Source organism: Dreissena polymorpha, unplaced genomic scaffold (assembly GCF_020536995.1).
Source record: "Dreissena polymorpha isolate Duluth1 unplaced genomic scaffold, UMN_Dpol_1.0 chrUn009, whole genome shotgun sequence".
NCBI lineage: Eukaryota > Metazoa > Mollusca > Bivalvia > Myida > Dreissenidae > Dreissena > Dreissena polymorpha.
The window spans coordinates 391,004-405,561 of record NW_026273323.1 but is presented as its reverse complement, the minus strand read 5'-3'; the positions used below and the strand labels follow the sequence as shown (position 1 = coordinate 405,561).

The 14,558-nt window shown below is 37.4% G+C and overlaps 1 protein-coding gene across 1 annotated transcript in view; it reads left to right on the top strand.

Moving 5' to 3' along the window:
- The window catches only part of LOC127863474 (cell adhesion molecule-related/down-regulated by oncogenes-like), a 116,996-nt gene that overhangs the window by 13,232 nt on the left and 89,206 nt on the right, over positions 1–14,558 (top strand). The gene's annotated exons all lie outside the window — the stretch shown is intronic.

The window sequence follows — 14,558 nt, the reverse complement described above, 5'->3', positions numbered from 1 at the left end:
GGGGAGGGTTAATTGAACATTAGCTAATACTTAGGCCGAAAGGCTCTTGGTCCCTTTTTAAAGTCATGAACACTTGAAGTGACTGAATAATGGAAAAGATGTCAGTTGTCAATTGCGGTCATCTCCTGTAGAACAAAATACCATTGGCTTCACTGGAAATCAGAATTTCAATCAACAGCATCTGGGCTGAAGGTTTCAGCATGCCATCACTAAAGTATGTAGCCAGTTTTCAATTACCTTTCACTTCTGTGACAATCACCCTACAATGTTTTTTGTCAAAGCTAGGAAAGAGAAGTGTTACACGTGACAATAGATACAATCTGATCTCTCTTCTGCATTGTAAAACGATGTGGAAAAGTAGCTTTTAATTGGGAAAGTTTTGAGTGTTCTGCCTCCAAACAAGGGCACAGGAATGCATGTGTCTGAAACAGTTTGAAGGATTAGAGGTGGTCGATGTTGTTTTGTTGCTTTAAAACCTTCTTTGTTTAACATGATGGGAGTACTTTGATCATTGGATCTTTCTAGCTATGGGCTGTCAATGAGTGGTTTGTTGACAGAGTCTGATTTGGTACTTGACATGACAACGAAATTAAATTCAGTTTTTGACAAATGGGCCGGTTAGTATTCAATCAAAAAGTGCTTTTTGTTCGTGAAATAGGGATTTGTTGTCTGACAACACTGATGTTTTTTTATTTGAATTGCATTTAATCAATTATTTTCTGCTTAAGCTCGGCTCTATGGATCATCGCCTAAAAGCAATGGCAAATTAATGGCCGGGCCATGAAATTAAGAGGTGATATATAAAACCAAGTTTAATGAAGCATAAGTTATACCCATTGAGTAAAAAGGGGACAGCCACAGGTTAGATCCTTTTCAGCACCTGTATGGCTTTACTGCCTTTGAAAGCTTAATGATCAAAAAAACAAATGAGAGTTTTTAAGGTCATTAACTTCAAAAAGGGTCATTTTCACCTGTGAGAATAATTTACGGAGATTTTTTTCCTGCAATTAATGTTTAAAAGACATTTAGTCACCTCAAGTTCACTTTCAGCTTTTCTTTAAAAGAAAAAAAATCATCCAATGATTGTTGTTTTGTGGTAGAAATAGCTGCCCTCTAAGGGTTTTGGTGATTTTCATGTTAATCTAATTAGATTGGGTGACCAGATGCAGATTGTAAATCATTCTTCAGGTCCAGGCAATTCTGTTTTAGTCTCACATTTTAATTGAGAGGTAATCTAGTGGAAGGTCCAAATTATAGATGAAACGTGATCGGCTTTAGTAGCATAAAATACCTTTAAGGATTTGATAGCGCCCTGCTGTTTAAATATGTTAGAACATTCAGTAAAAATAGAATAATATTCAGTTTTTAAAGTGGTGTAAAATAACATTTATACAGCACAGAAAGTTTTTGCAATAATGAGAGAGCATGTATTTTTAAAACTTTAATACAGTGGCTGAGTATCTCTCCCAAACCTCTGCTTATAAAGTGGCTGAGTATCTCTTCCAAATCTCTGCTTATAAAGTGGCTGAGTATCTCTTCCAAACCTCTGCTTATAAAGTGACTGAGTATCTCTTCCAAACCTCTGCTTATAAAGTGGCTGAGTATTTCTTCCAAACATCTGCTTATAAAGTGGCTGAGTATCTCTTCCAAACCTCTGCTTATAAAGTGACTGAGTATCTCTTCCAAACCTCTGCTTATAAAGTGACTGAGTATCTCTTCCAAACCTCTGCTTATAAAGTGACTGAGTATCTCTTCCAAACCTCTGCTTATAAAGTGACTGAGTATCTCTTCCAAACCTCTGCTTATAAAGTGGCTGAGTTTCTCTTCCAAACCTCTGCTTATAAAGTGGCTGAGTATCTCTTCCAAACCTCTGCTTATAAAGTGACTTGAGTATCTCTTCCAAACCTCTACTTATAAAGTGGCTGAGTATCTCTTCCAAACCTCTGCTTATAAAGAAACTGAGTTAAACTCTTCAAAACCTCTGCTTATAAAGTGGCTGAGTATCTCTTCCAAACCTCTACTTATAAAGTGGCTGAGTATCTCTCCCAAACATCTGCTTATTAAGTGGCTGAGTATTTCTTCCAAACCTCTGCTTTAACTGGTACATCATTTGTCAATTCATACAATCAGAAAAAGTTGGTTAATGTAGGTTTGTCATTCATGAAGGTTATAATTTTAAAAATATTTCAATTGTTTTCTGGATTATTTTCTGACTTTTTTTACTGAATAGAAGTAAGGAAAAAACAAAAGATGGCAGTTACTGTGAGTGACATACTTCCAGATAGATTGTCAATAATACATACATGTTCTGAAACTTAAAGATCTAAACACATTTTAATGAGATGTTTGATAATGTTTGGGCCATTGTGTCTGCTGTTGTTTCAGATATCTGTGATGTTGATGGATGGGCAAATAAAGCGGTCTTGACGTTAAAAATGACATATTGCGTCTTAACACGGCCATAAATGCCATTGCCTTTGCTGATATGTTATATGTAATACCTGATGACATTAATATCTTGTAGTGTTTTTTGTACATAATGTGCAATTACTGCAAAAATGTCTTGGTTTATGTCTTGGTGTTTGTTCGTCAAAGTTTTTCATCTTGCACTTAATTTTTTAAGGTTGAGTTAAAATGTTATAATGAATTTTTTAAAAAGATAAAACAATTGGGAATAGTGACCAAAAAGCATGAATGTCATTTAATAAAATAAGTATCTTTTTATTAAGGCTAATTATAGTCTTGAAAAATATTACTATAATTGCTGTTTCGGGAGACAGTATATACTCGTGTCGGAGTTGAACAAAGTTAATCAAAGGGGAAACTGTTGTCCCTCATTTGCCCTTGCAGAGTGCACAGTCTGATCTGGTAGCATACTTAATGCACATGCAATTGTAGCATGGTTCTCCTTAAGAGACAACTCAATTACTTTACTTGAACCAGTATGATATGCTAAATTATATTGCTATAAATAAGACAGTTTCTCCGGTATTATTAGAATGCTGTTTGTTGAAGTTATAGTGTCCGACTTAGTAGGAGAATCAACAACACAGGGACGCTTGCTTGATTGACATACTAAGCAGGTTTTTGACAGGATTGAACCCTTTATATGAGTGAACTGTTAGAAATTCTGTTACTCAATTATGCCTTTAATATATCCCTTAATAAAGTTTCAAATACAAGTTTCAAATTGCTAGTTCATATAATTTTCAATAAAGATAAAAACACATGTTAATTTATATTAAATAATGTAGAGTTTTTGCCATGCATCAGATCTGTGCATTCAAAAGTCCACTCACCTACATAAACTATTGGTTAAACAAAAACAACCAACAGGTCTTAACCAATTAGCATTGAGCATGATTGCAGAGAGTTGCTCATTTTAATGCAAACAGATCTGTCTCTTTTATAGTGGTTAAAGTGAAGATAAACACATTATGTCTGACATTAACAGTTCTGAATCGCACCTATTTGGTTTCAGTTTTGCCCATCATTTAACAGCTATTCTGGCTGAGGATTGATTTTAATAGTAGTAAGGATTTATTAAATCTTGACTTTTGTGGCCATTAAACTCAAGATATTTCTCGTTTTATGCTGCCCTTTACCAGACTTAATACAATCATTAACTTTACTGCCAGTTATTTTTACTGTCAGGCAAATAAAATTGTTATCCACACTTTTCTGACATTGGCTGTTAGACTGGTGGAGAGAAATAATAAACGCTAATTATGACTAGAGTGGTTGAATATGATATGTCTGTTATTTAATTTATTGTCGATATTGTTATGAAGCCTAATTGATGACAAATTGCTGAATTATTTTACTATGTATGAAGAGTTATTATGTTATGCTGCACTGAAATTTGGTATGTTAGTAGCCTTTCAGTTCAATTAATTCTTGTTGTTGTCGGTGAATCTATAATTTCGCATTGGATGATAAAAATTAACAGAAATTTGTGTTGTAGATTTATAGTTGCGATTGAAATCTGAGGAGAATGATATGATTTATAATCAAGAATTTAATTTTGGATAAGATACTGTAATGAAATTATGTCAGGTCTTCTATAAATAAAGATCTGTATTGCGATAGATGCTGATAATTGTGATGATGATGATGATAATGATGATGATGATGATGATGATGATGATGATGATGATGATGATGATGATGATGATGATGATGATGATGATGATGGCCAGTTACACGGATTGTGGGTAGGATCTTCAACTCGGCCACATAACTTGTGTGGGGATTGGTGTTGAAACCCTTTCTTTGGCCCCCCCCCCCCCCCGACCATTGACTCCTTGGGTAGTTGTAAGTGAGTGGTTTAAGTATCTGCAATTAGTAATGGTTAAGCAGCTAATCCATGGAAAAGTGTATGTTATTTAACTGTCTTACAGTGATATGACTGATATATCATTGAAAACAGCAATTAAAAAAACATTAAAAAATCAATCAAGAACATGCATAACCTTCCTTGATCATCCATGTATATGTTGACTGACGTACATGTTTATTAAAGCAAAGCATTGTATAGGCTTATTACGCATTAAGAGATCATTCATCATTAAATGAAGAGCAATAGAGTCGATTGATTGCTGTGATTTATTATGTTTCCCACACGTGTTAGAGAAGTTATTGAGAATAATGACTTAAATGATGAGTTGCAAAGCTTTAAAAAACAAAATAGCTGAGGCTGTGAATTTTTGTTTATGGTACAGTTTGATGTTAGCTTATGTTTTTGAAATGAAATCATTATCTCTATCCATAAAACATGAGTATTCAATAAAAAATGTTTCTATATTAAGTTTACTGAAATTAATCTTATTATGCAAGTGACTTTTTGTGAAATTGTCAAGGAAAAGAAACTGAAAGTTAAAATACAAAATCAGATGAAAACAAATCAAAAGTTAAATATATAATATTGAGTAAACATTAGTTCTGCGAATTGATAGTATTATTTTATTAAATTTTAGTCAATACATTGTATCAACTTATTAACATGTCAAATATGTTATGAAATGAAACTTTCAGACTCCTGGAACTGTTGTTTATGTTGTTCATTTTTCAGGGAAAGAATGTGAACGGAGACATAAGGTTTTTATTAAGAGAAGAACAATCAAAACACATTATTTTTAGATAATCATTTGATTTCAAAATAATTAAACACTTCAAGCATTTGTCCTTCAGGTAGACAGGTCAAAATAGTTGAACTTGCCATTATTTGTTTTTTATTTGGGCTTGAAGGCAAGTGGTTACATGAGGGGCATTCTGGGAAACCAGGCTTAATGCATTGTTCGCACTGGTTTATCTTGAACAACACATTTAAAGCACATGCATTTAAGACCACTTTTTGTAGAACAGCTGTCTCTTTCTTAGTTCTGAGTCCGCAAATACTTGTCGATTGAGCATCAGGTAAGGTCACCAAAAATAAAACTTAAGAAGGGCATTTGCTTCAGAAGTGTTTATACATGATTTGTATGATGTTTAAGCATTTTCAACTCTGCTTGCTTGGGCCAACTTGTCTGTATCTAATACAATACTGCCATGCATGGCCGATCCGACATCATGCACATATAAAATTTTAATATCAGAGATGAGATGAAATGTGATACAGGGCTGAATGAATGACTTATATACTCAGCTTTCAAGATACATAGTTTAGATGTAACCTTGTAAATTAAGAAAATCTTTATGACAGAGACGCACTGCAAAACGTTTCTTTGTTACTTTTATGCACACAGATTTAGAACTTCAAGAGAAAAACAAACAAAGGTGTTATGATTTGTGTGTATGATAATTGTGCTATTTAAATGTTTGATGTTTGTAGGTGCTTATGCCGCAACTGTTTAATACAGAGATTCACAGTGATTGTTTAGGAATTCTTAAATTTCACGTTTGCACGCTGCTGTTTAACAGTAACAAACCAAAATCTTGAAAGGTTTTGGCATGAATGTGTGAAGTGTGTGTTTAGAATGGGCCAGCGTTAAATGGAAGCTGATATGCTATAAAGCTGATATCGAAGTGTATTAAACATAAATAAAAGTGTTTGTCAGAGATGCTGATAAGGTAATAAACTTATAATATAACTTGAGAAGATAATCACAGTTTTCACTCTAGTTTGTGTAAGATTAAGGCCTGTAGAAGTAAAACAAAACTGTTGCAGGTGTATGACTGTTTGGCTTTCTAAAGTCATGAACATGCACAGTTTTGTTCAAACTATTTATTACATATCGTAATTGTGTAATGTTTATTTTAAAGAATTATGCTTTATTCATGTATTTGTTGACATTATCATTAAATTCAATGAAGAAATGGTCAAACTATTGTGATAAATTTCATTGAAATGTATCAATGTCTTTTAACTTCTTACTTGAGACCTATTTTAGAATTTGAACTGTTTGTTTCCATATTAAATATGTGATCAATTTTCATACATTTTTTCCAATCGTAGCCAACATGGCACCAATCTTAATTGAAATTTGAATAATGAGTTTGCACAAGAAATTTTACATTATACATAATAAATTTTTATAGTTAATGTTAAAAGATTCTATAATAAGTACTAGTGAATTGTCTTAAACACACTATGTGAACTTCAAATACGACATCACTCTTGGAATTAACTGTGTTTTTAGCTCACCTGAGCACAACATGCTCATGGTGAGATTTTGTGATCGCTTTTTGTCCGTCATGCGTCGTGCGCCGTCAACGTTTGCCTTGTTAACTCTCTAAAGGCCACATTTATTGTCCAATCTTCATGAAACTTGGTCAGAAGATTCATCCCAATAATATCTTGGACAAGTTCGAAAATGATGCCAGTTGGTTGAAAAACATGGCCGCCAGGGGGCAGGGCATTTTTCCTTATATGGCTATAGTAAAACCTTGTTAACACTCTAGAGGCCACATTTATTTTCCGATCTTCATAATACTTGGTCAGAAGATTTGTCACAATGATATCTTGGATGAGTTTGAAAATGGTAATCTTTGCTTGAAAATCATGGCTGCCAAGGGGCGGGGCATTTTTCCTAATATGGCTATATATGGCTATAGTAAAATATTGTTAACACTCTAGAGGCCACATTTACTTCCAATCTTCATAAAACTTGGTCAGAAGATTCATCTTAATAATATCTTGGAAGAGTTCAAAAATGATGCTGGTTGGTTGAAAAACATGGCTGCCAGGGGCGGGGCATTTTTCCTTATATGGCTATAGTAAAACCTTGTTAACACTCTAGAGGCCACATTTTTTCTCCGATCTTCATGAAACTTGGTCAGAAGATTTGTTCCAATTATATCTTATTTTATCCTGTCACATGCCTTAAAATCAGCCAGATAACCAGGTAACCTAAATAACCCGAAAGATGTGAGGCTAGTTGACCACGTGACCTCGAATATCCGTCAGTTGCTCTTCGCGCATGCGCATGCCTTTACTATTTTCTATTAATAAAATATATGTTTTTTTCTATTAAAAAAAATCCAAATACATGTTAAGTACTGTTTGTTAAAACACTATTATTTAAAAAGCATAATTTCGTGTGTGTGTATTGAATTAATAACGAGTTACTTGATTTTTGTATTGTTTAACAAGATGGAAGCTAGCCTAAGCGCTTTGCACGATGTGACGTCACAATGATTTTGTTTGCGCGTGTTTTTCCCATATTAAATATTTAAACACAAAATACTCGAAAACTATATATTTTAGAAACATTTCAACAAATGTTGTAAATGTGACAGGATAAATAGAATAATAGGTTGGTGACGTGGTTGGAGAATGGTTATCTGGCTCGTCGGAGAATCTTATCCGGTTCGCCTTCGGCTCACCCGATAAATTCCTCCGACTTGCCAGATAACAGATCTCAGGTGAGCGACTTTGGGCCTTTCAGGCCCTCTTGTTTCAATAATGCATTATCATTCTGCGGTTTCCATTTTGTGTTGATTTATGTTGAAAATTCATCAGTAAAATAGACAAGTGCATATATAACTGCAGCATTAAAATGATTTTATTACGCAACTGGATATTGCATGCATGGACACGGTTTCATTTTTTTAGGATTGAAAAAGGTCTTTGTTCCATCTTGAGTTATGTCCCTTAACTAATGGAATATTGTTGTTTTTTTCGCAGTTTTTGTTCCATATGTCGAATCTTCCTCATGCATGAAATGTTTTAGATTCCATTCAGTTACCTAGATGGTAAATGTTGTACAAACATGTCTTCTCCAAAACATAACTGAAATGGTCAGCAGGTGATATTACTGGTGCAAGTGGTCATAAAGGCAAATACTGACAAGACAATCATTTACTCCTAAATAATACAGATCCAATCAGAATCACTGACAAAAACCACACACATTTAGTGTCTCACAGATTTGTTCGTAATATACTCACTGGCAAAAATGATGAAGTGGGGCCAATTGTTTATTTTTTTGAATGCCTGGTTTTGATCCTGCAACCTTGTCATAGTACAAACAACATTTTGAGCAACATTGGAACATAAATAATTTCATACTTATTTGGTCAATTTAAAGAACACTTACATAATTAATACCTGAACTAGGGTAAGCACATTTTTCTAGAAAATAGACAAGATTAAATTAGTGACGTTTCCTCTAATGTTGTGTGTAAACATTCTAGACAATAAATTACAAAGACTTGTTGACAGCAACATAACATTAAAACTGATGCTTCTGTGCTCAACGTTAAGTATGTAATTATGTTGAAATGAGAGGGCCTAGTCCCCATATTGTAAAGCTTAATGAACAAACTTGTTTCCGCAAACAGACAAGTTTGGTGGACATGTTTTGGATGTTGGCAAAGGTTTAACAATTGTTTTAATCGGGAAGCCATGGTTGTTAATTACTGTTTAATGTACAAAATATATGGTGCACTCACATGACTTGCAGACTCATCATTTCCTGTTCCACAATGTCATAAACATGTTCACAAGTTCACTAACCCATTTTCAACAGATTTAACCTCTTCCTAAAAGAATAGTAACATCAGAAACTAGATTGTTTTTTTTTACATTTTCTTATTGACAATTAAAATGTATTTCTAGCTGAAATTGTGAATTTTGTCTTATTGCATCAGTGTAGTGTGGTCTGTAGCTACACTGTCTGCATATGTGATGTACAGTGTGGTCTGGAGCTACACTGTCTTCATATGTGATCTGCAGTCTGGACTGGGGCTACACTGTCTGCATATGAGATGTGCAGTCTGGTCTGGAGCTACACTGTCTGCATATGAGATGTGCAGTCTGGTCTGGAGCTACACTGTCTGCATATGAGATGTGCAGTCTGGACTGGAGCTACACTGTCTGCATATGAGATGTGCAGTCTGGACTGGAGCTACACTGTCTGCATATGAGATGTCTGGTCTGGAGCTACACTGTCTTCATATAAGATGTGCAGTCTGGTCTGGAGCTACACAGTCTTCATATGAGATGTGCAGTCTGGCTGGAGCTACACTGTCTGCATATGAGATGTGCAGTCTGGTCTTGAGCTACACTGTCTGCATATGAGATGTGCAGTGTGGTCTGGAGCTACACTGTCTACATATGTGATGTGCAGTGTGGTCTGGAGCTACACTGTCTTCATATGTGATGTGCAGTCTGGACTGGAGCTACACTGTCTACATATGAGATGTGCAGTCTGGTCTGGAGCTACACTTTCTACATATGAGATGTGCAGTCTGGTCTGGAGCTACACTGTCTACATATGAGATGTACAGTCTGGACTGGAGCTACTTTGTCTGCATATGAGATGTACAGTTTGGACTAGTGGACTAGAGCTACACTGTCTACATATGAGATGTACAGTCTGGACTGGAGCTACACTGTCTACATATGAGATGTGCAGTCTGGTCTGTAGCTACACTTTCTACATATGAGATGTACAGTCTGGACTGGAGCTACACTGTCTGCATATGTACAGTCTGGACTGGAGCTACACTGTCTACATATGAGATGTGCAGTCTGGACTGGAGCTACACTGTCTGCATATGAGATGTGCAGTCTGGACTGGAGCTACACTGTCTGCATATGTGATGTACAGTCTGGTCTGGATCTACACTGTCTACATATGTGATGTGCAGTCTGGTCTGGAGCTACACTGTCTGCATATGAGATGTGCAGTCTGGACTGGAGCTACACTGTCTGCATATGAGATGTACAGTCTGGCCTGGAGCTACACTGTCTACATATGTGATGTGCAGTCTGGACTGGAGCTACACTGTCTGCATATGAGATGTACAGTCTGGTCTGAAGCTACACTGTCTGCATATGAGATGTGCAGTCTGGACTGGAGCTACACTGTCTACATATGAGATGTGCAGTCTGGTCTGGATCTACACTTTCTACATATGAGATGTACAGTCTGGACTGGAGCTACACTGTCTGCATATGAGATGTACAGTCTGGACTGGAGCTACACTGTCTACATATGTGATGTACAGTCTGGACTGGAGCTACACTGTCTACATATGAGATGTGCAGTCTGGTCTGGAGCTACACTTTCTACATATGAGATGTACAGTCTGGACTGGAGCTACACTGTCTGCATATGAGATGTACAGTCTGGACTGGAGCTACACTGTCTGCATATGAGATGTACAGTCTGGTCTGGAGCTACACTAACTGCATATGAGATGTGCAGTCTGGACTGGAGCTACACTGTCTTCATATGAGATGTGCCTTCTGTTCTGTAGCTACACTGTTTGCATATGAGATGTACAGTCTGGACTGGAGCTACACTGTCTGCATATGAGTTGTCTGGTCTGGAGCAACACTGTCTGCATATGAGATGTACAGTCTGGACGGAAGCTCTACTGTCTGCATATGAGATGTGCAGTGTGGTCTGGAGCTACACTGTCTGCATATGTGATGTACAGTCTGGACTGGAGCTACACTGTCTGCATATGAGATGTGCAGTGTGGTCTGGAGCTACACTGTCTTCATATGTGATGTGCAGGCTGTACTGGAGCTACACTGTCTACATATGAGATGTTCAGTCTGGTCTGGAGCTACACTGTCTGCATATGAAATGTCTGGTCTAGACTACACTGTCTACGTATGAGATGTGCAGTCTGGATTGGAGCTACACTGTCTTCATATGAGATGTGCAGTCTGGACTGGAGCTTTACTGTCTGCATATGAGATGTGCAGTCTGGTCTGGAGCTACACTGTCTACATATGAGATGTGCAGTCTGGACTGGAGCTCTACTGTCTGCATATGAGATGTGCAGTCTGGACTGGAGCTATACTGTCTGCATATGAGATGTCTGGTCTGGACTGGAGCTCTACTGTCTGCATATATGAGATGTACAGTATGGACTGGAGCTACACTGTCTACATATGAGATGTACAGTCTGGTCTGGAGCTACACTGTCTTCATATGAGATGTACAGTCTGGACTGGAGCTACACTGTCTACATATGAGATTTGCAGTCGGGTCTTGAGCTACACTGTCTGCATATGATATGTGCAGTCTGGACTGGAGCTACACTGTCTGCATATGAGATTTGCAGTCTGGTCTGGAGCTACACTGTCTGCATATGAGATGTACAGTCTGGACTGGAGCTACACTGTCTACATATGTGATGTGCAGTCTGGTCTTGAGCTACACTGTCTACATATGTGATGTGCAGTGTGGTCTGGAGCTACACTGTCTGCATATGAGATGTGCAGTCTGGTCTGGAGCTACACTGTCTGCATATGAGATGTGCAGTCTGGTCTGGAGCTACACTGTCTGCATATGAGATGTATATTCTGGACTGGAGCTACACTGTCTGCATATGAGATGTCTGAACGGGAGCTCTACTGTCTGCATATGAGATGTGCAGTCTGGTCTGGAACTACACTGTCTGCATATGAGATGTCTGAACGGGAGCTCTACAGTCTGCATATGAGATGTGCAGTCTGGTCTGGAGCTACACTGTCTGCATATGAGATGTGCAGTCTGGTCTGGAGCTACACTGTCTGCATATGAGATGTACATTCTTGACTGGAGCTACACTGTCTGCATATGAGATGTCTGAACGGGAGCTCTACTGTCTGCATATGAGATGTGCAGTCTGGCTGGAGCTACACTGTCTGCATATGAGATGTGCAGTCTGGTCTGGAGCTACACTGTGTACATATGAGATGTGCAGTCTGGTCGTGAGCTCTACTGTCTGTATATGAGATGTGCAGTCTGGTCTGGAGCTCTACTGTCTGCATATGAGATGTGCAGTCTGGCTGGAGCTAAACTGTCTGCATATGAGATGTACAGTCTGGACTGGAGCTCTACTGTCTGTATATGAGATGTACAGTCTGGACTGGAGCTACACTGTCTTCAAATGAGATGTGCAGTCTGCTCTGGAGCTACACTGTCTACATATGAGATGTGCAGTCTGCTCTGGAGCTACACTGTCTGCATATGAGATGTGCAGTCTGCTCTTGAGCTACACTGTCTGCATATGAGATGTGCAGTCTGGACTGTAGCTACACTGTCTGCATATGTGATGTGCAGTCTGGTCTGTAGCTACACTGTCTGCATATGTGATGTGCAGTCTGGTCTAGACTACACTCTCTGCATATGAGATGTGCAGTCTGGTCTGGAGCTACACTGTCTGCATATGTGATGTGCAGTCTGGTCTGGAGCTTCACTGTCTACATATGAGATGTGCAGTCTGCTCTGGAGCTACACTGTCTGCATATGAGATGTGCAGTCTGGTCTGGAGCTACACTGTCTGCATATGAGATGTTCAGTCTGGACTGGAGCTCTACTGTCTGCATATGAGATGTGCAGTCTGGACTGGAGCTACACTGTCTGCATATGAGATGTGCAGTCTGGACTGGAGCTCTACTGTCTGCATATGAGATGTGCAGTCTGGACTGGAGCTACACTGTCTGCATATGAGATGTGCAGTCTTGACTGGAGCTACACTGTCTGCATATGAGATGTGCAGTCTGGACTGGAGCTACACTGTCTGCATATGAGATGTGCAGTCTGGCTGGAGCTGCACACTAACCCAGGCTGGTCTGCAGCTCTCCTGGCAGATTAGGGTACAAGACCCATTTTTTCATATGACACACCTCATTATAGGTTTCAATTCAACCGAAAGGTACACAAGTACACCAAACAGTGATTCCATCTGAAAAAAATTAAACATGTAAAAGTGTTACTAAATTGCTTAGGTGTTGTTTTTTTGTTGTAAATAAAACTAAATAATTATTTTGTTTACAGAGTATTACAGTGGAAGAGCCATACAATGATAAGGACTAGGAAGAGCTTTAGAAAGCAGGAGGCTTTGCCCTGCTCCTTTTTGGTTACACCTCCTGCCCCGTTTGATTTGTCTGAAACAAATATGTTAAATTCTTTTAAAATTAAAAATAGTTTTTGCAAATATTCCATTGCATTTTTTTTTTATTGAGTACAAGTGTGTGAATAAGGAATTCCCGTGATTTATGAAATTATTAGAAAATGCCTTCATACTGACGCCTGCATTAAGCAGCACCCTCAACTTTTTGTGATCATAAATCTTGCCTTGCATTTCATCACATTAAATTTTAAATTATCATTGATCCTACAAAAAGACAAATATTTCTACCGGTACTTCATTGCTATTACTGTTTTGTTTAATCACATCTATCTCTAGCTTAACATACAAGAAAATCGAATGGTACTTGCAACCCATTTTGAGTAACCTATTATTGCCATGTAACCCAATCCTATTGCATTCCAACAAATTATTGTATATTGTTACTCACCAATAATCTTACAAAATTGGTATTGTGTATAAATTTTGTTCTGCTATTTTTGCAGTACATTTTTTTCTGTGCACTTTGCCAACTATTTAGTTTATGAAAGGGGGCAAGATGGTTTGAAATTCACACACCTTTGTTCATGTGTAATCTATGTAGAAGTTCCCAAGTCTGCCTGTCAGACTGACTGTCACATTGATTCACAGGTAATTTAATCAAAATCTAAAAAAAACTTGAAGTTCTGTAATCTAATTGTCAACTGTGACATTGTGTTACCAGTGAGGCAGAAATTTGGATGTTTTCTGAAAGGGAATGGGGGCTGTGTGTGAATAGCTTGAATAATAATCATTACTACAGTGATGGTCAAGACGGTCTGGACTTTGTTTGGTTGCCAGGTCAGCACGACTGAAAACGTAATATTTTAGCAACTATCCCAAAAAGGGTCTTTCTAAATGCGTGGAAGAGCTCTGTTGGGTCATTGTTTGGTGGATAAAAGTCACAGATGACAAATCAAAGTCAGTCAGAATTGATTTTAGCTTTTCTTTCATCTTGACTTTGGGTTTCTTTACTTTATAGTAACTCAAGGCTGCTTACAAAATTATTTTAATAAACATCGCAGTAATAATTAACTGTTATCCATACCTTATGCATCGCGACTCCAAACCATTGGTTATTGCTGCAATAATAAACACTTAGCTGTAAATTTTTTTATTTTTTTTTTAAACCACACACAATATAATGTTATGGTAACCATTGTTTATCTAATACTTAAATGTCTAGCATTTGCCTCTGTTTGCACATTTAAAATAAAGCTTAA